General features: G+C 36.8%; 1 protein-coding gene and 1 long non-coding RNA gene across 2 annotated transcripts in view; one reads left to right on the top strand and one right to left on the bottom strand.

Moving 5' to 3' along the window:
- LOC124961663 (formin-2-like) overlaps positions 1 to 23,415 on the bottom strand; it is a 214,503-nt gene that overhangs the window by 106,644 nt on the left and 84,444 nt on the right. The window lies entirely within an intron of this gene.
- LOC124961667 (uncharacterized) lies at positions 358 to 16,837 on the top strand. Its single transcript, XR_007104318.1, has 4 exons — positions 358 to 410; positions 12,427 to 12,507; positions 15,587 to 15,708; positions 16,618 to 16,837. It is a non-coding gene; the product is annotated as an uncharacterized LOC124961667 (long non-coding RNA).

Genomic DNA, 23,415 nt, shown 5'->3' with positions numbered 1-23,415 from the left:
TTTTATATAGAATCATAACACACTCATTCTCCATACAGTCATACATTTCATAACTGTACTTGTCTCAACATTTTTATAATGACATCTAAATCAACTAAAGCTATGTCTTTTTCTTTGGAGGATGAGATGCTATGTTGGCTTAATGAGAATTTTAAGATAAGGTGTAGGCTAATTAATTAGAGAACTCCCTGAACTAGCATTTTAACTCACTTGAATACAATGTCCCTTTATCTGTGGTTTTTGTTTGTTTTTATGGGTTTTATTCTTTTTTCTTTTATATTTATTTATTTGTTTATTTATTTCTTTGTTGGCCTTTTGATAGAAGTGTTTACTATGTTGCCCAGGTGGTGCCAAACTCCTGGGCTCAAGTGATCCTCTTGCCTTGGCCTCCCAACTAGCTGGAACTACAGGTATGAGCCACCACACTGAACTGATATCCCCTTAAAAACTGTTTATACACTTGTGGGAAACTCAGAGAATAGGTTGTACTTGGGTGCCACAGAGACAATAATAGCCTCTTTGCCTTCAACAACACAAGACTTAGAAAACTGCCTTATTTTGGGTCCCAATTGGAAACTATCTGGGGGAGAAACCATAAAAAAGTAAATAAACCTGCCAAGAATAAAAGAATTAGACAGGGGTTTTCTGGCAAAAAAAAAAAAAAAAAAAAATGTTTTGCCAGCTGCCGGCCAACAGAATATGGACAGAATAAGACTCCTGACTATACATAGCACCAGAAGACAAACTGGACAACTCACAAAGGAAGCCACTTGAAGGCCCATAAACACCTTGGAAAACTGTGCACTAGGTCTTCAGAATAACTTACTTGACCATTCTAAGAATGTATCTGCTTCACATGTGTGCCCTATATTCTCTTTGTGACATTTTCCTTACTCAGGTAGATTTTCCTAACACCTTTTGATTTGCATCAAATAAAGCTAAGAGAAAAACAGTACAGTAGGGATGAAATGCAAACTCTAAACAAAAACCATACTGTAATCAACAGGCTAGGACATCAGAGAATATGCCCATATTTTAAAAAGGGAAGACTCAGGCAAGGATGGACAGTACTGCATCCAGCCACTAGGTAAGACTCAGGCAAGGATGGACAATGTTGTAGCCAGTCACTGCATCCAGTCTCCGTGCCTGCTGCCAACAATTAGGCACAGAATCCTGCCTCCTTTGTGTTTGTTTCACATGGACCTTTCATGAAAGGTGTAGCCAAGCACCTACCCAGGTAGCAAGCTGCACATGCTCTGACCTCTCCAGAGGACTCTTGTGTACATTAGTGTTGTGTGTTTAATAAATGTCTCTGTGTCTGGCAGAATTTCAGATCTGCTTTCATTAGGACCCATATTTAATGGCAATATGGCACTTGTAGCCCAGACATTTCAGAAAGCATAATCTCCCACCAAATATCAATTTTCATTAGGAATAAAAGTGAAAAACACTGCTTCAAAGTATAGAGTTTGTATTTCTTTAGAAATACAATCTACCCTTAGTTGCACAGATAAAATCTACCTCAAGCCAGCAGAGAGCTCTACACCTTGTTATACTGACCTCAAAAGAATTGCTTCTACCAAACCTTGCTTGGGTGTGACCTGTGCGATCAGGTTCACTGAAGATAGCTGAGAAGATAGCTGAAAATGCCCCTTACATAATGTTATCTGTAGGAGGGTGCCAAAGATACAGTCACTCCTGATGTCAGAATTTCACTCCTGAGGAATTAAATGGATGGTGTTTTGAGGCCTGTCTGCCATACTTTTGGGGGTTCTAGAATGTTTTATTTTGTGGTGCTGGGACCAAACTCAGGACCTTACACATGTTTGGCAAGCACTGTACAACTGAGTTATATCCCCAGCCCTTCAGATGGTTTTTGTTGTTGTTGTTGTTGTTGTTCTTGTTTTTTTGCGGTGCTGGGGATTGAACCCAGGGCCTTATGTTTGCAAGGCAAGCACTCTACCACCTGAGCTATCTCCCCAGCCCCAGAATGTTTTTGAGTAGTTTCATTCCTTTATGTTCCTCCTCAGTTTGTTTGGTTTACTTTTGTCTTCTTTAAACTTTTCAACAGCAGCACATTTTCATATCTTTTCTTAGGAATTTTTTTTACTAAATTCATATCTTTTCTTACTAAACACCTTTTAGACTGGGTGGCAATAAAGACATTATTACTATTAAAGGAACAGTGAAGTGTCTACTTATTATCCATTTTTAACTCATCTAAATCACTTGTAAGAATACTCATTAGATGAAAAATAGATCTACTGACAGTAGACTGAATTGAATTCATAATAGCTTTTTTCCACTTATCATGTAATTATTTAAAAAATATAGTATGACCCTTAAAATTGTGTTGAAGTGGGGAGATAAGAAAAACAATAACTAGTCAGTACCATAATATAATATAGTCCATTTTTAATCACTACTTAATTTGCTATAATCATTGTCATACACTTTTATAAATAACATAATTAGATTTTTAAAATAACTGCATCGTCTTCATGCTTGTAATTTACATCTTCACCTTTAAATACTTAACACTATAATATTATCTTTAAATGGTTTTAGATAAAGAAACATATAATGGTGGGCCAATGACCACAGTGAGCAATCTGTACCTACCCTGGCTCCAGGTCAGTGCTTACAGACAGAAATGGACTATGACTTTAAGAATTTTTCAGTCTCATGGTGAACAACACACCAAAGGTAGATTTGGGACAAAAAAGTTCTTGGAATTCCCTGTAGTGCTGAAACTGCAACACACCAATAACTGACTTGTGAGAAACCTGGACTTAGGGTGACATCTGGTGCTGAAACAAAGGCAGTGATAACAAGTTCAAAGAAAAGAAGTCTAGAATTTCTGGAAAGATAAGCACAAACAAAGCAAAATTATAAAGACTGGAATAAATACCTAACCCTTTAATGCACAGACCATGCCAGATGCAGGCAAGAATCAAGAATTTTCAGGGAAGTAGAAACTACTAGTGAAGAGGAAGGGGAAGGGAGTTGGGGAGGGCAGGGGAGAGTAGAAAGAATGGAAAAATAAATAATTTTAAAACAAAACAAAACATCAGTCAAAATAAAGAGCCAGAAAATAACCAGAAAGTAACTAATAGTGGTGAACTCTCAGATGAAGAATTTAAAAACTGTTATTTGAAGGAAATTCAACAAGCTTCAAGAAAACAGAGAAATGTTTCAATACTCTTAACAGAAAATCCTTACAGAGAGATGGAAGCAATTTAAAAATATCCTTAAACTGAAAATATAGTAAGCAAAATCGAAAACATTAGAGAAGGTATCAATAGTAGAATAAATCAAACAAGGATCTGTGAGCTAAAAAAAAAAAAAACTTTGAAAAAACACAGGAGGAAAAAAAGAATGAAGAGGAATAAAGAAAGTTCATGGGAACTTTGAGATATCTCTAAAAGAAAACATTCAAGTTACTGGAGTTCAAAAAGGACTTGAACATGACAAAGGGGTATAAAGCTTATTTAAAGAGAAAATAATGGAAAACATCCCAAACCTAGAAAATAATGCAAATATCCAGAAGCATACAGAGATCAAAGGTCACCAGTAAAATATATATCAACCAAGTCTACCCTAAGACATTTTATGATCTCAAAGGTGAAAGATTAAGAGAAAATTCTCAAGTTAATAAGAAAAATAAAAATCGAACCTAGAAAATATTTCTGAAATTAATTGTAATGAAAATATTACATGCCATAAGTTTGGGGTACAGCCAGTCATGTTGAAAGAGAAATGTTTAGGTCTAAATACACATACTAAAGGGATTAAAAAGCTTTAAAACATACGTATCTCAAGAATTTAAGTTAAAACAAAACCCTTGCAATTTAGTTCAAAGAAGGAAATAGATAAAGTCCTAGTACAGTAGCCTTCAGAGAGTCCTTTAAAAAATAAAATAAAATTGAAAGCCTCTGACAGGTATAATCAGGCAGAGGTTCAAATGACCGATGTCAGAAAAGAAAATGGCGGGTGGGTGTGATGGTACATGCCTGTAATCCCACCCACTCAGAGGTCTCAGGGGGACTCAGCAATTTAGACTCTAAACAACTTAGTGAGACCCTATCTCAAAATAAAAAGAGCTGGAGATGTAACTCAGTGGTAAAGTGCCCCTGGGTTCAATACGCAATACCAAAAGAAAAAAAAAATAATGAGGACTGGGAATATAACTCAGTGGTATAGAGCTTGCCTAGCACACAGGAGGCACTAGGTTTGATTCCCAGCACCACAAAAAACAGAAATGAGAAAGGAAACATATAGACCCAAGTGATTAAAAAAAATAGTGATCATGTATAACCCAAAAGAATAAAAAAAATTTTTTAATTAAAAAAAGAAGATAGTGGGATAATATTTTTAATTAGAGAATAATACTAGAAAAATTTTATGCTTCTAAGATAGAGATCATATATCATTATCTTTTCCATATGAATATCCATCCAACTAGCCACATTTTCTTTATTTAAAAGATTCCACTATAATGCTTTCCTTCCCCCTAGTGCTGGGGATCAAACTTACGGCCCCACACAAGCACTCTACCGCTGAGCTACATTCCCAGCTTTTTTATTTTGAAACAGGGTCTTGCTAACTTACTCAGGCTGGCCTTTATATTGTAATCCTATGCCTTAGCCTCTAGAGTAGTTGAGACTACAAGCACATGCAACTATGACCAGTCACTACATTACGTTTCAGTAGCACCTTTGTTATTAATCATCTGTCTATATAGTAGAATCTAATTAGTGGCTCCCTATTCTACTCCATTGTGTCTGAGTATTCTTTTATTTTTTTTATTGTAAACAAATGGGATACATGTTGTTTATCTGTTTGTACATGGAGTAAGGCATACCATTTCTGTAATCATAAATTTACGGAGGGTAATGTTGTTTGATTCATTCTGTTATTTTTTCCCTTCCCCCCCACCCCTCCCACCCCTCTTTTCCCTCTATACAGTCCTTCCTTCCTCCATTCTTGCCCCTCTCCCTAATCCTAACGCTAAACCTAACCATAACCCTAACACTAACCCCTCCAACACCCGATTATGTGTCATCATCCGCTTATTAGCGAGATCATTCATCCTTTGGTTTTTTGAGATTGGCTTATCTCACTTAGCATGATATTCTCCAATTTCATCCATTTGCCTGCAAATGCCATCATTTTATCATTCTTTATGGCTGAGTAATATTCCATTGTATATATATATACCATAGTTTCTTCATCCATTCATCAATTGAAGGACATCTAGGTTGGTTCCACAGTCTGGCTATTGTGAACTGAGCAGCTATGAACATTGATGTGGCTGTATCTCTGTAGTATGCTGATTTTAAGTCCTTTGGCTATAGGCCAAGGAGTGGGATAGCTGGGTCAAATGGTGATTCCATTCCAAGCTTTCTGAGGAATCTCCATACTGCTTTCCAGAGTGGCTGCACTAATTTGCAACCCCACCAGCAATGTATGAGTGTACTTTTTTCCCCACATCCTCACCAACACCTATTGTTGCTTGTATTCTTGATAATCGCCATTCTAATTGGGGCGAGATGGAATCTTAGGGTAGTTTTGATTTGCATTTCTTTTATTAAAAGAGATGTTGAACATTTTTCACATATCTGTTGATTGCTTGTACATCTTCTTCTGTGAAGTGTCAGTTCATTTCCTTAGCCCATTTGTCGATTGGATTATTTGTATTCTTCGTGTAGAGTTTTTTGAGTTCTTTAGAGATTCTGGAAATTAGTGCTCTATCTGAAGTATGAGTGGCAAAGATTTTCTCCCACTCTGTAGGCTCTCTCTTCACATCACTGATAGTTTCCTTTGCTGAGAGAAAGCTTTTTAGTTTGAATCTATCCCAGTTATTGATTCTTGCTTTTATTTCTTGTGCTATGGGAGTCCTGTTAAGGAAATCTGATCCTAAGTCGACATGTTGAAGATTTGGACCTAATTTTTCTTCTATAAGATGAAGGGTCTCTGGTCTGATTCCGAGGTCCTTGATCCATTTTGAGTTGAGTTTTGTGCAGGGTGAGAGATAGGGGTTTAGTTTCATTCTGTTGCATATGGATTTCCAGTTTTCCCAGCACCATTTGTTCAAGAGGCTATCTTTTCCCCATTGCATATTTTTGGTGCCTTTGTCTAGTATGAGAAAATTATATTTATTTGGGTTTGTGTCCATGACCTTTATTCTGTACTGTTGATCTACCTGTCTATTTTGGTACCAATACCATGCTGTTTTTGTTACTATTACTTTGTAGTATAGTTGAAGATCTGGTATTGCGATACCCCTGCTTCACTCTTCCTGCTAAGAACTGCTTTAGCTATTCTGGGTTTCTTATTCTTCCAGATGAATTTCATAACTGCTTGTTCTATTTCTGTAAGGTACATCATTGGGATTTTAATTGGAATTGCATTGAATTTGTATAGCACTTTTGGTAGTAGGGCCATATTGACAATATTAATTCTGCCTATCCAAGAACATGGGAGATCTTTCCATCTTCTAAGGTTTTCTTTAATTTCTTTCTTTAGTGTTTTGTACTTCTCATTGTAGAGGTCTTTCATCTCTTTTGTGAGATTGATTCCCAAGTATTTTATTTTTTTTGAGGCTATTGTGAATGAGGTAGTTTTCCTAACTTCTCTTTCTGAAGACTCATCACTTATGTATAAAAATGCATTGGATTTATGAGCATTGATCTTGTAACCTGCTACTTTACTGAATTCACTTATGAGCTCCAAAAGTTTTCTGGTGGAATTTCCAGGGTTCCTCTAAATATATAATCATGTCATCAGCAAAAAAGGATAGTTTGAGTTCTTCTTTTCCTATTCATATCCCTTTAATTTCTTTGGTTTATCTAATTGCTCTGGCTAGAGTTTCAAGGACAATGTTGAATAGAAGTGGTAAAAGAGGGCATCCCTGTCTTGTTCCAGTTTATAGGGGGAATGCTTTCAGTTTTTCACCATTTAGAATGATATTAGCCATGGGCTTAGCATAGATGGCCTTTACAATGTTAAGGAATGTTCCCACTATCCCTATTTTTTCTAGTGTTTTGAGCATGAAGGGATGCTGTATTTATCGAATGCTTTTTCTGCATCTATTGAAATAATCATGTGATTCTTAACTTTCAGTCCGTTGATATGGTGAATGACATTTATTGATTTCCAGATGTTGAACCAACATTGCATCTCTGGGATAAAATCCACTTCATCGTGGTGCACTATCTTTTTAATATATTTTTGTATATGATTTTCTAAAATTTTATTGAGAATTTTTGCATCGATGTTCATTAAGGATATTGGTCTGAAATTTTCTTTCCTCGATGTGTCTCTGTCTGGTGTAGGTATCAGGGTGATATTGACTTCATAGAATGAGTTTGGGAGGGTTCACTCCTCTTCTATTTCATGGAATACTTTGAGAAGTATTGGAATGAGGTCTTCTTTAAAGGTTTTGTAGAACTCGGCTGAGAACCCATCTGGTCCTGGACTTTTCTTTGTTGGTAGGCTTTTGATGACCTCTTCTATTTCATTGCTTGAAATTGATTTATTTAGGTTGTGTATATCCTCCTCGTTCAGTTTAGGTAATTCATATGTCTCTAGAAACTTGTTGATATCTTCAAGGTTTTCTGTTTTGTTGGAGTATAGATTTTCAAAATAGCTTCTAATTATGTTTTGTATTTCACTTGTGTCTGTTGTGATGTTTCCTTGTTCATTCCGAATTTTGGTAATTTGAGTTTTCTCTCTCTTTCTCTTTGTTAGTGTGGCTAAGGGTTTATCAATTTTGTTTATTTTTTCAAAGAACCAACTATTTATTTTGTTAATTTTTTTGATTGTTTCTTTGTTTCAATTTCATTGATTTCAGCTCTGATTTTAACTATTTCCTGTCTTCCACTACTTTTGGTGTTGGTCTGCTCTTCTTTTTCTAGGACTTTGAGCTGTAGTGTTAAGTCGTTTATTTGTTGATTTTTATTTCTTTTGTTGAATGCGCTCCATGAAATAAATCTTCCTCTAAGTACTGCTTTCATGGTATCCCAGAGATTTTGATATGTGTCTTTGTTCTCATTTACTTCTAAGAATTTTTTTATTTCCCTCCTGATGTCTTCTGTTATTCATTCATCACATAATAGCATATTATTTAATCTCCAGGTATTGGAGAAGTTTCTGTTTTTTATTCTGTCATTTATTTCTAATTTCAATCCATTATGATCTGATAGAGTACAAGGTTGTATCTCTAACTTCTTGTATTTGCTAACAGTAGCTTTGTGGCATAAAATATGATCTATTTTAGAGAAGGATCCATGTGCTGCTGAGAAGAAAGTGTATTCGTTCTTGGATGGTATATTCTATATATGTCAGTTCAGTCTAAACTGTTGATTGTGTTTTTGTTGTTGTTGTTGTTGTTGTTGTTGTTTGGGTGCTGGGGATCAAACCCAGGGCCTTGTGCTTGCAAGGCAAGCACTCTACCGACTGAGCTATCTCCCCAGCCCCTTGATTGTGTTATTGAGAACTATGGTTTCTTTATTCAATTTTTGTTTGGAAGATCTATCCAGTGGTGAGAGAGGTGTGTTAAAATCGCCTAGTATTATTGTGTTGTGGTCTATTTGATTTCTGGAATTGAGAAGGATTTGTTTGATGTACATGGATGAGCCAATATTCGGGGCATAGATATTTATGATTGTTATGTCTTGCTGATTTATGCTTCCCTTAAGCAGTATGTAATGTCCTTCTTTATCCCTTCTGACTAGTTTTGGCTTGAAGTCCACATTATCTGAAATGAGGATGGATACTCCAGCTTTTTTGCCTTGTCCGTGTGCATGGTATGTTTTTTCCCATCCTTTCACCTTTAGTCTGTGGGTATCTCTTTCTATGAGATGAGTCTCTTGAAGGCAGCATATTGTTGGATTTTTTTTTAATCCAATCTGCCAGTCTATGTCTTTTGATTGGTGAGTTCAGGCCATTAACATTCAGAGTTACTATTGTGATATGATTTGTATTCCCAGTCATTTGACTCATTTTTGTTTTTTGACATGATTTGGTTTCTCCTTTATTTGGCTATTCCTTAGGCTAGTTCCTTCCGTTGCTGATTTGCATCTTTGTTTTTCATCTCTTCCTCATGAAATATTTTGCTGAGAATGTTCTGTAATGCCGGCTTTCTTTTTGTAAATTCCTTTAGCTTTTGTTTATCATGGAAGGATTTTATTTCATCATCAAATCTGAAAGTAAGTTTTGCTGGGTATAAGATTGGCATCCGTTTTCTTTCAGGGCTTGGTAAATGTTGTTCCAGGTCCTTCTAGCTTTTAGGGTCTGGAATGAAAAATCTGCCTATATTCTTATTGGTTTCCCCCTGAATGTAATTTGATTCTTTTCTCTCGCGGCCTTTAAAATTCTGTCTTTATTTTGTATGTTAGGTATTTTCATTATAATGTGCCTTGGTGTGGGTCTGTTGTAATTTTGTATATTTGGAGTCCTACAAGCCTCTTGTACCTGGTTTTCCATTTCATTCTTCAGATTTGGGAAATTTTCTGATATTATTTCATTGAATAGATTGTTCATTCCTTTGGTTTGTTTCTCTAAGCCTTCCTCAATCCCAATAATTCTTAAATTTGGCCTTTTCATGATATCCCATAATTCTTGTAGATTCTGTTCATGATTTCTTACCATCTTCTCTGTTTGGTCAATTTTGTTTTCAAGATTAAATATTTTGTCTTCAATATCTGAGGTTCTGTCTTCCAGGTGTTCTTCTCCTATTGATTATGCTTTCGATGGAGTTTTTAACTTGGTTTATTGTTTCCTTCATTTCAAGGATTTCTGTGTGATTTTTTCTCAGTATCTCTCTTTATTGAAATGATCTTTTGCTTCCCATATTTGCTCTTTTAACTGTTGATTGGTGTGATCATTTAATGCCTGCATTTGCTCTTTCATCTCCTCCTTCAATGCCTGCATTTGCGCTTTCATCTCCTCGTTTGCTTCCCTGATTGTTTTAATTATGTACATTCTGAACTCCATTTCTGACATTTCTTCTGCTGTGCTGTCATCGGGTTTTATTGATATAGTATCTAGGTTTGTTTGGGACATTTTCTTCCCTTGTTTTCTCATATTGGTCAGATATCAGTGGGACTCTGAGATATTGCAGATTTCCACTATTGGCTTATAGTGTCCCTGTAGATTTCCAGTGTATCACCTCCCAGCCTTCAGTAGCTTGAAGTCTTGGAGAAACTTGATAAGCAGTGCTTCCAAAGAAAGCTGCCCCTAGCCTGCTATTGGGTCCAGGGCTGGGGGCTGGTTCTGCTTTGAAATCCTCTCTCTGGGTGGTCCTGCTCCTAGAAGCTGACTATAGACAGGGCCTGCCCAGGCCTGAGGGAGCCAGGCTGCTAGGGGAAAGCCTCTCCCTGTCCTGCCTTGGTCCCAGAAGCCGCCTGCGGGCCAGGGCCTGCCCCTGGGTTCAGGGCTTGGGGTTGGCTCTGTGCAGAAAAACTCTCACTGGGCGGGCCTGCTCCAAGAAGCTGGTCCTGGGCCCCACCTGCCGCCGGAGGGAGCAGGGCTGCTTGGAGAAGTCTCTCACTGCCCTGCCCTGGTCCGAGAAGCAGCCTATGGACCAGGGTCTGTGGCTGGGTTCAGGGCTTGGGGTTGGCTCTGTGCGGAAAAGCTCTCACTGGGCGGGCCTGCTCCTAGAAGCTGGCTGTGGATCTAGCCTGCCGCCCAGGCCGAGCTTCACCCAGTGGGAGAGATTCACCCCACGGCTCTATGTTGGTCCGAGTCTCTCAATACCTCCCCTTCTTGAATCCTGAGTTCTGGAGCGACAGGAGATGCAGTCACCCTCTAGTCCACCATCTTGGATCTTCCGTGTCTAAGTATTCTTGAACACATATTAAGAAGCTTAATTTCTGGTGCATTGTAATAAGTCTTGATATCTGGAAAAGTAACTCCAACTTTATTTTTTTAAGATTATTTTACTTAATTTAATATAAATTTTAGAGTCAGTGTGTCATATCCCACTGAAGCACATAAACACATGGGATATTAATCAGAAATGCATTAAATTCATCAGTGTGGAGAGAAGACGTCAGTCTGTAAACACTGTAATTCTGTTCACATATTTAAATAATTTCTAATTTCTCCCATTGAACTTTGTTACGTTTCTGCATTGAAGGTACTTTTTTTTTTTTTTTAAAACAGTGCTGGATATCAAATCCAGGACCCTGTGCACACCAGCACTCTACCAATGAGCTATACCTCCCTAGCCCCACGTTTTTATTCAGTGTCATATAAGATATTTGATTCTGATTCTTTCAATGCTGCTTTAAGAGCATTCACTGTAAAATACCTTAAAAGTTTATGTTTGCTAACAGAGAAATGCAATTGATTTTTGGATATCAATTTTGAATTTAGTGATCATGGAAATTTTATGTCTTCTAATAATCTATAAATTTGATAATTTACTTCCAATTTATTTGAAATTTGTATGTACATAATCATGTCATGAATACTGGCAGTTTTACTTTTTCAATTTTTTTGTTTTGTTGTTTATCTTCTATACTAGATAGAAACACTTGTTAAAGAAAGACAGAATTACCATATGATGGTATTGTGTTCGCATTCCCAAACTTAAAAGGACAAATTCATATAACAATGCTTGCTGTTGTTTTCTCATTGCCTTTATTAGGTTAAGCAAGTTTTCTTCTATTCATATTTCCTAAGTGTTTCAGTCACAAATAGGTGATGTATTTTAGCAAATATTTTTCTCATTATCTCTATGTTCACCTTCATTTTATGCATTGTTGAATTAAATTTGCAAATGTTTTGTTAAAGAATATTTTATTTATCTTCATCAGGGATCTACAGTTTTCTAATGATTGCATCTGCTTCTGGTATCAGGGAAATATGACCTCATAAAATAAGTTGAGCAACATTTGTTCCTCCTGTATTTTCTGAAAGAGCATATATATGACTTTATTTATTCTTTAAATATTTGGTAGAATTCACCAGTGAAGCCATCTGGGCCCACAGTTTTGTCTAGTGAATAATCTTTTTTACTGATGACTAACAAAAAGAATTTTTTTTGAGGAGGGGTAAACAGAAGACTAAAAGAGAATGTTAGCTTATATGTATTCAAATAATTTTGTGTTCCATGTGAGTTCAAAAATATTGCAAGAGCTTAAGCGTGAACAAAACATCCATACTGCCATGACATGGGGGTTATAAATTTTCACACCTTCTCAGTGAATGTGTATTATTTATAATTAGAGCTGAAAGAAATAAATGGTCACCAGGACTGTCCACAGATGAAATAGGATCTTCCCAGATCTGTTCTGAGCCTGTAATGATGATGTACTAGATTTTCTGATATGGCTATGAGTTTGGTATGAGGTATCATTTCACTCTGAATATCATATTAGTTTATCTCCCTAACCTTCCATGTTTCATGCTTTTCAGGAAAAAAGTAGTACCCTAATGAATGAGTGAGGAGTATCACTTTAAACTCCATGACCAAACAAGAAAGCTATAAAGACTCAGGTGGGTTGATGGTGGAGTTATTACTGTTCAATAAAGAAGATTTAAAAAAAAAAAAAAAGGTAAGAATAAAAGCAGGGACAAAAATAGAATGTGGAGCCTAGAAAAATGGAGAATACTAATTTACTAACATGAATACCAGCTTACTAAAAGTCATTTGGAAGACTCTAACACAATACCTTGTTTTTCTAATGAGGATAAAGCAACTCATTTTTAAACCCCAGCGTATCTAATGGAAGACAGACAAAAGGTTTCACAAAATAAATTTTGTAAACCACAGAAAAAGGCAGTCTTTATAATTTTGTATTAACTGGACAAACAGGCCCACTTCTTAAAATTTCTTGTCTCTGACTTTGTGGTATCAAAAGAATATTCTATCATGAACTATACAATGCAAACACCATAAAATATCAGAATTAAAAAAAACAAAACAAAAAAAGTCTGGATGGAGGGGAGATAATTTTTGTAATGACTTCTCAAATCTTATTTATTTATTTATTCATTCATTCATCCATTCATTTTGGTATACTGGCATTTTAACCTAGGATAACCTTACTACTGAGCTACAGCACTAGTCTGGTTGGGGTTTTTTGTTTGTTTGTTTGTTTGTTTTTTAAGACAGTCTTGCTAAGTTGCTGAGTCTGGTCTTGGACTGATCCACCTGCCTCAGCCTCCCAAGTAACTGGTGTTACAGGCACACACCAATGTACCTGGCTTAATCGTGTGTATGTGTGTGTGTGTACACATGTGAGGAGGTTATAACCCCACATGCTTCATACATGCTAAGCACATGCTCCTCCACTAAGCTACACTCCCAACCTCAACCCTTTCTGGTGGTTGAGTTATTCCCATAACAACTGAAGATAGGGAGCTGAAAATAGTGTTAATTCCTGCTTCTGATGATCTTTACAGAGGATGTAATTGGTCAAATTATGAGTACTGTTGACCTAACTCCTTGAGAAATCAGTGGAAAAGAAAAGATCACATGAGATCTTTTGCCAGCCACCACCATACAGTGTTTGGGTGGGCAATGAAGATACTTATGACAAGAGTTAAGAATTAAGATACAGAAGAATGAATAACAGATATATTATATGAGAGTTGAGATATGAAAGAATAAATAACAGACATTATTAGGCATATTATATAAACATGATTTTAATTAGGTCAATTCTTAAGAGGTATTATATATGAACTTAAATACTTACATTAACAATATTCAGCCTGTCATTTTGTCAGCCAGAGACTTTGTAAGAATGTGGACAAAATAGGGGATATGTTAGGGGTCCACAAGAAAGTTAATTATTAACTAACCAGGCACAGAATACAAGAAAAGCACACTAGATTAGTAATGCACTCACAAGAGGGTAAGACCTTGAGAAAACTTCTTAGTAGGTAGATCAAATTTGGGCATGGGGAAAAGTATATGACCTATATTTAAAAGTTCATTTCTTTCAACTTGACATCTGAATTGTTGGTTGACCTTTAAGGAGAGAGAAAAAAAAAAAAAAAAAAAAAAAACAATCACTCAAGTCTCTCTGTTTCTTTCCTAATCAGACATTAGGGAGGAAACATGTCTAACCAACTTTGTGGCACTGACAATAAATTATATAACATCAGTAATGCTCTGAACATCCTCCAGGGAAGTCAGCTGACCTACCCAAGGTTATAGCAAGTCCAAAAACAAAGCAAGATTTTCCTCTACCCAACTAAGCACTTAGGCCTTTCTGTAACACACAGAGCTTATACTTTAAAGTCTTGAAAAATAATGTTTCCTTAAAATCCAAGCTGAATTTAACTTAGATCCAGGATGGGTTAAATATTGAATGTATCCTCTAGCATTATCCAGTAGAAAGAAATTTTTTTAAAAAATGAGAACAGCAGGATCTTGTAGCAATTAGGAAGATACTTTTGCAGTTAAAAAAAAAAATCAAAGCCTACTCCTACTCTTAATCTTGAACAAGTTAATTAATCTCCTCATTTTCCCTCTAAAAACTGAGAATATTATGAGAAATTTTACAAATCATGATGCCTCAATATATAGTATGCATTCAATAAATAGAATCAACTGCAATTATTAATAATAGCTATTAGAATCTTGTACTAACTTCACCTTCAGATAACCCAGACATGAAATTTAGGATTTTTCTATTATATTTCTGAAAGAAGTGAAAATAACAACACATATTGCTATGTGAAATCTATTGATCTCAGTGACTGACATTTCAAGGAAAGTGTTAAACTAATGTAACAATATAACTAAGAGAGCACAATTTTAATGAAGCCATACTCGCAAAGATTTCTTACTCCACACAAACTTTGGTTCTTCAGAGGAAATTAATTGTCAGCAATGTCTCTATTCCAGATTAACTGGGAAATTCTAGTCATAAACATTTGTGTAGTTTCAGAAGATAGTCATATGAATTATTAGTTATTAACACAACACTGTAAAAACTATAATTTATCATTAGATAATATAAACTATTAGGTTGAACCATTATAAAAATAATAATTAAGTGATTTTTATCACACAAAGTTTTTTTTAACTTTCATTTTCTTGATTTCATCAAGTATAATTAAAAGTACACTTTAAAACTGAGTAACTTGTTCTGCCACTTTTTCTAAAGATTTCAATAGCCTGCTCAAGTTAGCAAAGTAAATCATTTTTTGTTTCTAGATCTTATTTTTCTTCTTATCTTGCTTATGTATTCTTATTCAGGCAATTAATAATTGCATCTGTTAATTTAATACATATCTCACTGCGGCAGTAATTCCTACTAACCTGCAGATGTTCAAATTTCATCTTCTTGCTCAAAACATTTTGCTTTATCTTGTCTGGAGACAGGTCCTGAGAGACTTTTTCTATTTTGCAAGAGGACTTCCCACCACAAAAGTAAACTGTCTCTCCTACCATCCCAAGGCCAACTAGGGTCTCCACTCTGACACCTTTAGCCTATCTAACAAAGCTGCCCCAATTTATTTACCAAAAAAAAAAAAAAAAAAAAAATTGAAATCTGTCCTATGAAGCAAGTTCACGGTCTCCAATTCAGAGACTGAAATCTTCCATCTCTGCCTCCCACAGTTACTGGAACCAGTTTCCTGAGTCGGCATTATTTCCCCTACACTTCCTTTGGAAATGCAGCATGAGCAACACAGATGAATTAGAAGGGAAACTCCTCTACAGGCACTTAAGTCTTTTGACAGGTAATCAATAAATTTTAAGTATACTAAAGTAAATATTTTGTAAGTCAGGAATGGTTTGGAATTTAAACAAATGATTTTTTATCTGCCTTTAACATTTTCCTCTGCAATGCACATTTATAAAAATCTCAAGTTTTAGTCACTATTTTTTAAAAATTAAAGCATATAGTTGGGTTTGATATCCCAGTATCCAGGTAGTAGCTCTACGATATAGCTAAAAATTTATTTTTTTTAATTTATTTGTTCAAATTTGCTGTACGTAACAGATCCCATTTATACATTTTGACAGATCATACACAAATGGAGTGTAATCTCTCATTTTCCATAGTAACCACATCCCTGTAGCTCCCCTTCCACCATGTTGTAAGGAATTGTCATCAAAAACAAAGATGAATATGTTCATTTCTTGTTACTAAATGTCTTCAAGTTTTCTAATGATTCTGGGAAAGAAGTCGGACTGTTGTGTATGTGAAGACAGTGTTAATGATGGTCATCTGCCCTTCCTCGTTTCTTCCCATTGAAGCAGATTCCAAATAAAATTAAGAATGGCTTATACCGAGACTGAAGAGCTTGTAATGAGACAAAGAAATAATAGGAATTGCTATAGTTGTGTGTTATGTAGTAATAATAAGCTGTATTTGGTATTTGCCTGGACTTAGAAAACTAAAATAAAGGCATCTGGTGACAAACTTGCTGTGTGGCCGGATGACACTCCTGAACAATGCCAATATGAACCTTTATCTATGATTTGAGTGCTGGTTCCTGGTATAGTCATGTTCTGGTCTTTATCAATGAAGACCAGAACATGACTGGGCCGAAAATCACTACTTAAACCCCTGGACTTTTGGAGCAAACTGTCAGCAGCACCGTGACTAGAGGACTCCATGTCACTCTTTCTCTTAACTGCCCCAGCTGCTGTCCACTCCATCACTGATTGCTGATCGACCATTGTCACGGAAGCCAGATAACTGCCACCCAGTCTCCAGCTTATCGGACACCCAAGGCCAGCCAAAGACATCTGAGGAGCTGAGAGGCTACAGCTGAGAAGAGTCCCCTTGGTCTTGCTGACTGACTTCTTGGCTAAGAGACGTTGCATTGAGTAAATCCATGGGGATTGGACTCTAGGTGAACAAGGGAGTGAATCTTCAATGTATTTGTGACTTGCTATTATTAGGAATGTTAAGTTGAGTGTGCACTGCATGAATAAAATCCACTTGTTTGAACAAAACTTGATTTCCCTCTTATTCATTGCTCACGACAGGGCTGCCCTTCTGGTCTGAGAGACACCAAGGAAGTTGAGAATAGAAATTACCCCCTGCTCTGACCTGATACCACCAACAGGTTGTCTGTCTCACAGGCTAACTAAATCTGCATATGTGCATTTCCTGTCTTTTGCCCTGCTTTGCTGCTTCTTCTCTTTATAATAGTTTTCCTGGTCCTTCAGTTTTCCAAAGATGGAAAATTGAAATATAAACATTTCTTCTGTCATTCCTCAAAGCTGGCTTGGAATAAAACCTATTTTCCTGACAAATCTGACTCCAGATATTTATGGAGCCGGACAAGCAGAGAGCTTAGCCTCTAGCCCTCGTGCTGTAACCATTCTGCGTGGTGACTTCATCCTTCACAACTACATGAAGATGGTTCAACATCTTCTTAATGTGCCAAGATCTTTCAGAACCTCCACAAAATAACTAACTTTTTCCACTTTTCAAACTCTTACTTAACTTTCAAGTGCACATTCAAAATGCCATCATTCCACAGTGGGGCCCTTCTTCCATTTTCGCAGGCAAAACTAACTGCTAAATCTGTGTTCATAGCACATTGCAATATTTGCGCCTGCATCTCCCGTTTGAACTGTGATTTCTCTCTCCCACATTCTGTCTCTTTCCTACCATAACTAAAATCTATGATCTCCTAAGACCTAAACTATGTATTATTCTTAAATGGGGAGACCCTGTGGATATGTACACTTATTGAATCCCCCTATTATATGATGACTACTATCAAAAAGTGCATGAAATTCAAACCAGACAACTTATGGGTCCATCTTCTTATAAAGGCTTAGCTGTGGAAACCTGGCTTCCTTATTTACAAAATAGTAATGACTATAAAGAGCTCAAGGCGTATATCTTGAGAACTGAGTATGATTACATGAGATGATAGATGAACTTTTCCCTGTGAAAGTCCTGACATAAATATGAAAATAAAAACAATGATAAAACAGTTCTGCACATTTTGTGCTAGGCATTGTATCAGTCACTTTATAACCAACCTAGAAAACATCATTAACTCCCTATCTTACCAACTAGAAGCGAAGGTCTAGAAAGAAGACAAGTGAGCTGACCAATGTTACATAAATGCAAAGCCAAGACTCAAATTCAGTTGGGAATTTTACCATATACTCTGTAACATTCTCTTATACAGGTTCCTAGTATTTTATCTGATCCTTACCATGTTACAGAGCTAGGGTCTTCCAAGAAATGGAGGCAGCATGAAGATTCCCCATCAAACCTTGACTCTGGCAATCAAGTCAGAAAGATTTGAGACATGTGGCTCAGAGTAACACGGATGAGTTTATGGTTAGGATAGGAAAGGGAAAGGGAAACCCTCAATGAGAGAGTGGGTCCTTTCGCAGAGGAGAGGGACAACGTTTCTCTCCTATATTCCAGTTTTATTGGGGATCCCAGAGAAGTTCCCAGAGAGTCCCACCAAGGTCTTGACTAACAGCAAGATGACATCAGACTTTTAAGCCCCTACTGCCATGTCAACTCTAGGTCACCTTGGCCCATGCTGACCAGTTTCTAATTGGATTCTTAACCATACATTCTTATAGATTTTATGGTTAGGAGAAACTACCCTTCTCTCCCTGAGTTTTAGGATCTGGTCATAAAAGTGTCCTCTTCAAGGTAACTTAGGTTATTATCAACATTATTTGGGGCCTGCATTTCTCCTGCAGATAACAAGCAGTTTGCTGAGGAATGTGACATATCCTGTCCACCTATGCTGGGCAGGGCTACAGGTAAATTGCTTTTTGGAAAAGAAAGCATGTGAGGTCAGCACAGTGGTCCCATTTTATGCAATTATTCTCTTAACTTCATGTTCCCACCATCCTCATCTCTCTGCACCCTAACAATCAGAAGCCCTTCTATTTTCCTCATTTTAAACATTAAAAAAAAAAAAAAAAAACTAATTTGCCCAAACTATACAGCTACAAGGCAAATAAGCTAAATTCAAATCCAAGTATGTCTAAAATAAAAACCTAACTAGTCTTTTGGTCAAAATTTCATGAATTATTATAAAGGTACAAACATAGACATAAGACAGAAAAATCATATGTACCCTCAGGAAATGTACCCATGTCATGGTAGATGAAAATAAACATTTCCTCTGATTGAAGTTATCACAAAACTCTTCCAGGAAGAAAAATATTTAAACAATCTGAAAAGTAAAATTTGAAATTAAAATTATTTGAAAAGTTACTACCTTAAAAGTAAAAACAATGGAGGAGGAACTTTTAGGAAAGGGGGAAATCAGCAAATCAGGGACAGAGAATTGTGGAGTATGTGGGGTCAGTGAACCTCTCCAACCAGGGAAGAAGGGAAAGTTGAACAGGAAAAGCAGAAGCAAAGAAGGCCCTGAATATAGTCAGGGCATTTAAGTTAGCCAGGAGCTAGGCATTATGATATGTATGTGCCTGTAGTACCAAGCTCCTCAGGAAGCTGAGCAGGAGGATCACTTGAGTCCAGGCATTTAGGACCACCCTGGGCAATGCAGTAAGACACTACCTCTTTTAAAAAAAAAAAAAAAAAAAAAGTAGAAATGGAAAACCATCAGCGAGGAGGCAGAAAGCTGAGCCAGGTGGTAATTCCAAAGGCTGGAGAGTCAGTTCTTCTAAACAGCTGAGGACCCAGTGAGAGGTCAAGGTGCTATCAGGGCAGATGGCAAACTTTTGGGCCTGGGAGAGAGCAGAATAGTAATGCCACTCCAAGACAACACTCCTTTTACGAAGGAGTAGACATCAAATATGTTGAGATCTAAGAAGCCAGTGAAACACCTAGGTGGAGACTGTCAGTTGGCAGATAGAGATGCACAATCAGAGCTTGTAGAAGAGCCTAGAGGTGAAAATCTGCATATGAGTTGGTATGCATGCACATATACACGTGGAGATAAAAGGAAATAGAGGGGAAGGAGGAGAAATCGTAAAGACTTTACCTTGGGAAACCTCTACATTTAAGCAGCAGGAAAAAGAAGGGAGAAAAATAATACTGTTTCGTAGCAAACCAAGTTAAGGGAAGTTTTCTGGACACATTGGTTAATTGCCTCAAATCCTACCAGAAGTAAAGGAAAGTGAATTTTCTGAACTAAGGAAATACACATATTTTAAATACATTAAATGTTATTTTAAATATATTAATGGACTGTCAGTTAGATAATAAAGTACCAAATAGTGGTTGAAAGCACAAGTAACCAGAAATCTTCCAAGAAGAGGAAGTTCACATAGAGGAAGTTGAAAAAACTCACATAAAACTACAAAAGTCCCAGTAACATTAAAGAAATCACCCCAGTGCAGAGGGAGTGGACTGAATGGTTGCTGAGAGGAAAGCAGTGGAAACAGGCAGCAATGATGTGGAATGAAAAGTCTGGCAAACAAAAAGGAGTGAGCAGACAGCTCAGGCTGGGCCTCTGGAAAGTTGAGTGGATTTCACTGCCACCATTTTGTGGCTTCTTTGAATAATAAATGTGACAGCTCTGAGTAAGGGAGCAGGAAGTGGTGAAAAGCAAAGGAGACACTCCAGAAGGTCAGAAGGCTGAGAAATGCCAAGGGAAGAGCAGGCTTCTCTCTGCATGAATCTGCTTAGTAGAGCTGCAAGTGTTCCAAAAATAGAGTTTCCTAAATTGACATTCTAGCAAGACATTAGTTCCTAGGGATGCTGTCTGAGCTAAATCCTCCAGTTCAAACCAGAAGTAGGCACAGGCAATAGGGCCACTGTGCTGAGGTTCCCCCACAATATAGGATAGACACAGGAAGAGGAGAGTCTGGCATGAAACTATCACAGGAACCACCCCACCACATATACACATGCCACTCTCCACACACTATTGAACAGACCCCCTTTGAAATTAAAAGCGACTTCCTGATAACTGCTTTTCTGCATCCTATACTTCCTCTTGCTGAGAGAACTTAGGAACGATAAGTACAGCCCTGCTAAATCTACAAAAGTCTATCACCTGACTTTTGCTTCTGTAAATTGAAACTACTGTGGGACCAGCAGAGAGGCAACCTACCAGCCTCTCCAGTTTGATCACACTGCATAAAACACATTTTTTCCTTTTTCCACTATTTGCCTATTTCTTATGTGAGTAGGCAGCAGAATCTATCCAGCTGGGATCAAGGGAGGCTCCCTGGCTGGGCTGCTGGTAACACTGTGATAGCAGAAAATACAAAAAAATAAAAAGTCCTGCAGAGAGTGGCTTTCAAAAGAAAAAAAAAAAAAGGTATTACTAAAGAAAATCTGTAGGTCACAATGGTGCACACCTATAATTCTAGTTACTTGGGAGGCTGAGACAAGAGGATTCCATATTCAAGGCCAGCCTGGGCAACTCAGCAAGACCCTGTCTTAAAATAAAAATTTTTTAAAGGTAGAGAATGTAGCTCAGTGGTAGAGGACCCCTGGGTATCCCCACCTCCCCAAAAAAACAATTTTGAGTAAAATTTTTGAGGAGGGGTGATTCACTTTTTAAAAATGAGCTCATAGTATCAAAAGCAGGGGTTAAATCAGAACAATAACACTTATTAAAAAGTCCATGGGTCCCTCTGCTAGTGCTTCACAAACAGTTCTAACTATGCTCTTTGGTAATTCAGTTTAATAATTAAACATCAACAAGTCTCAACCTGGGACAGAGAAGAGGATAACTAAATGCCTATAATGAATATTTTCTTAAGCAAAAAGAAATGCTGTAAGAAAATGCATTTACAATTTTGTAAGACTCCCCTCTCAGAATTCAGACTTCACACACTAGAGTTAGCATTTCTGAAAGGTGTTAGCTGTAGGTGAGATCTAACAATTTGCTCAGGGAAAATACATATGAAGTAAAAGTAGCACATATATTAAAACTGCCTGTTTGGTCTCTTTTCACAGAAGCAGCAGCTAAAATTAAAACCCAGTCTTAAAATTTGTCACCAACCACTTATAGCACAGGAAGCAGGCTGAAACTAAGATTAAGATCTGTCATAAACTCTTGCTACTTATGGACCAGAGTGCTAAGTTGGTGCTCAGATCAGAAATTGACTGGCATTATGGTTACATCATTGTTTTAAAAAGATCTGCCTTCACATGCACTGCTTTAAGATACAAAGTTCAAATACAGCCAAACAGAATAAATTAAAAATTTTGAACAGTGATTTCTAAAGACCAAGTACTTAAACTGACATCGCAATCAGAATTTAGGAGCAAGCAAAGGTATTCATATTATCTGTGTAGAGCCCTATTGGGAAGACAATTGATTAGTACATTTCTATCACATATTACTTATTTTCTAAAGCTATAGACAAAAGAAAGGCTCCTGTTAGAACTTGTCCCTTAGCTTTTGAATATACTTGTGAAGTACCAACACATTTGGATTCACAGCCTGTAATGATTATTCTAAAATAAATTCAAAGACTTCTGAATAATAGGCACAGTAATTAAGAGTTGGCATTTCAGAGTTTAAGAGACCTGGTATAAACCATTTCTCTGCAAATTATTATAACCAATCTCTCTCTAAAATAAGTGTAGCAAGTTGGGTGTGATGGCGCACACCTGTAATCCCAGTTACTCAGGATATCAAGGCAGGAGGATCTCAAGTTCAAATCCAGTCTTGACAACTTAGGAAGACCTTGTCTCAAAATTTAAAAAATTTAAAACGGCTGGGAATGTAGTTCAATGACAGAATGCCCCTGAGTTCAATTCCCAGTATCACAAATAACAATAATAATAATTAATTTTTAAAAAGCTAAAATGAGCATAACAATACCTCCGAGGTAGCATTATAAGGATCAAATGACATAGGTAAAACTCCTAGCAATGTAAGAGCTCAAAAATGGTATCTATTAATAAAAGGATCATTAGAGATCATTTAGTTTGTCTTTTAACAGTAAGATCACATCACTAGTAACATTGTTTAGAACCAAAACTAATTTTCATTATCCAGTTAAGTACTCTTTCTCTGTATTTTAGTTTCAAACTATTACTAAAAGTTGTGTGGTCATAATTAAAGCCTCGATCCAAAAAGGTTATGAACAAGATATGCCTGCCTGTGTGTTTTGCTTGGTCTCACCTTGTAAAAGTTATCCTCAGGCCTGCAGACATTACTTCTTATTAAAAACTAAGAAGAGCTAGGTGGCACACACCTGTAATCCCAGCAGTTCAGGAGGCTGAGGCAGTAGGATCTCAAGTTCAAAGCCAGTCTCAGCAACTTAGGGAGGCCCTAAGCAACTCATCAAGACTTTGTCTCTAATAAAATACAAAAAAAGGGGTTGGGGATGTGGCTCAGCCTGATTCAATCCCCAAATTCCCAGTACTCCCCCCTCCAAAAAAAAAAAATAGGCTAAGAAGAACATGTCATAGGATGAAATCCTATTTCATTAATAATCATTTTAAATCTGGTTACAAAAGTGACTAACCAGTTTCTATCAATACTACTTGTTGACTATTTTATGTATTGTTGACC

Source organism: Sciurus carolinensis, chromosome 12 (assembly GCF_902686445.1).
Source record: "Sciurus carolinensis chromosome 12, mSciCar1.2, whole genome shotgun sequence".
Lineage (NCBI taxonomy): Eukaryota > Metazoa > Chordata > Mammalia > Rodentia > Sciuridae > Sciurus > Sciurus carolinensis.
The sequence above is the reverse complement of the archived record's forward strand: the minus strand, read 5'-3'. Positions and strand labels throughout refer to the sequence as shown.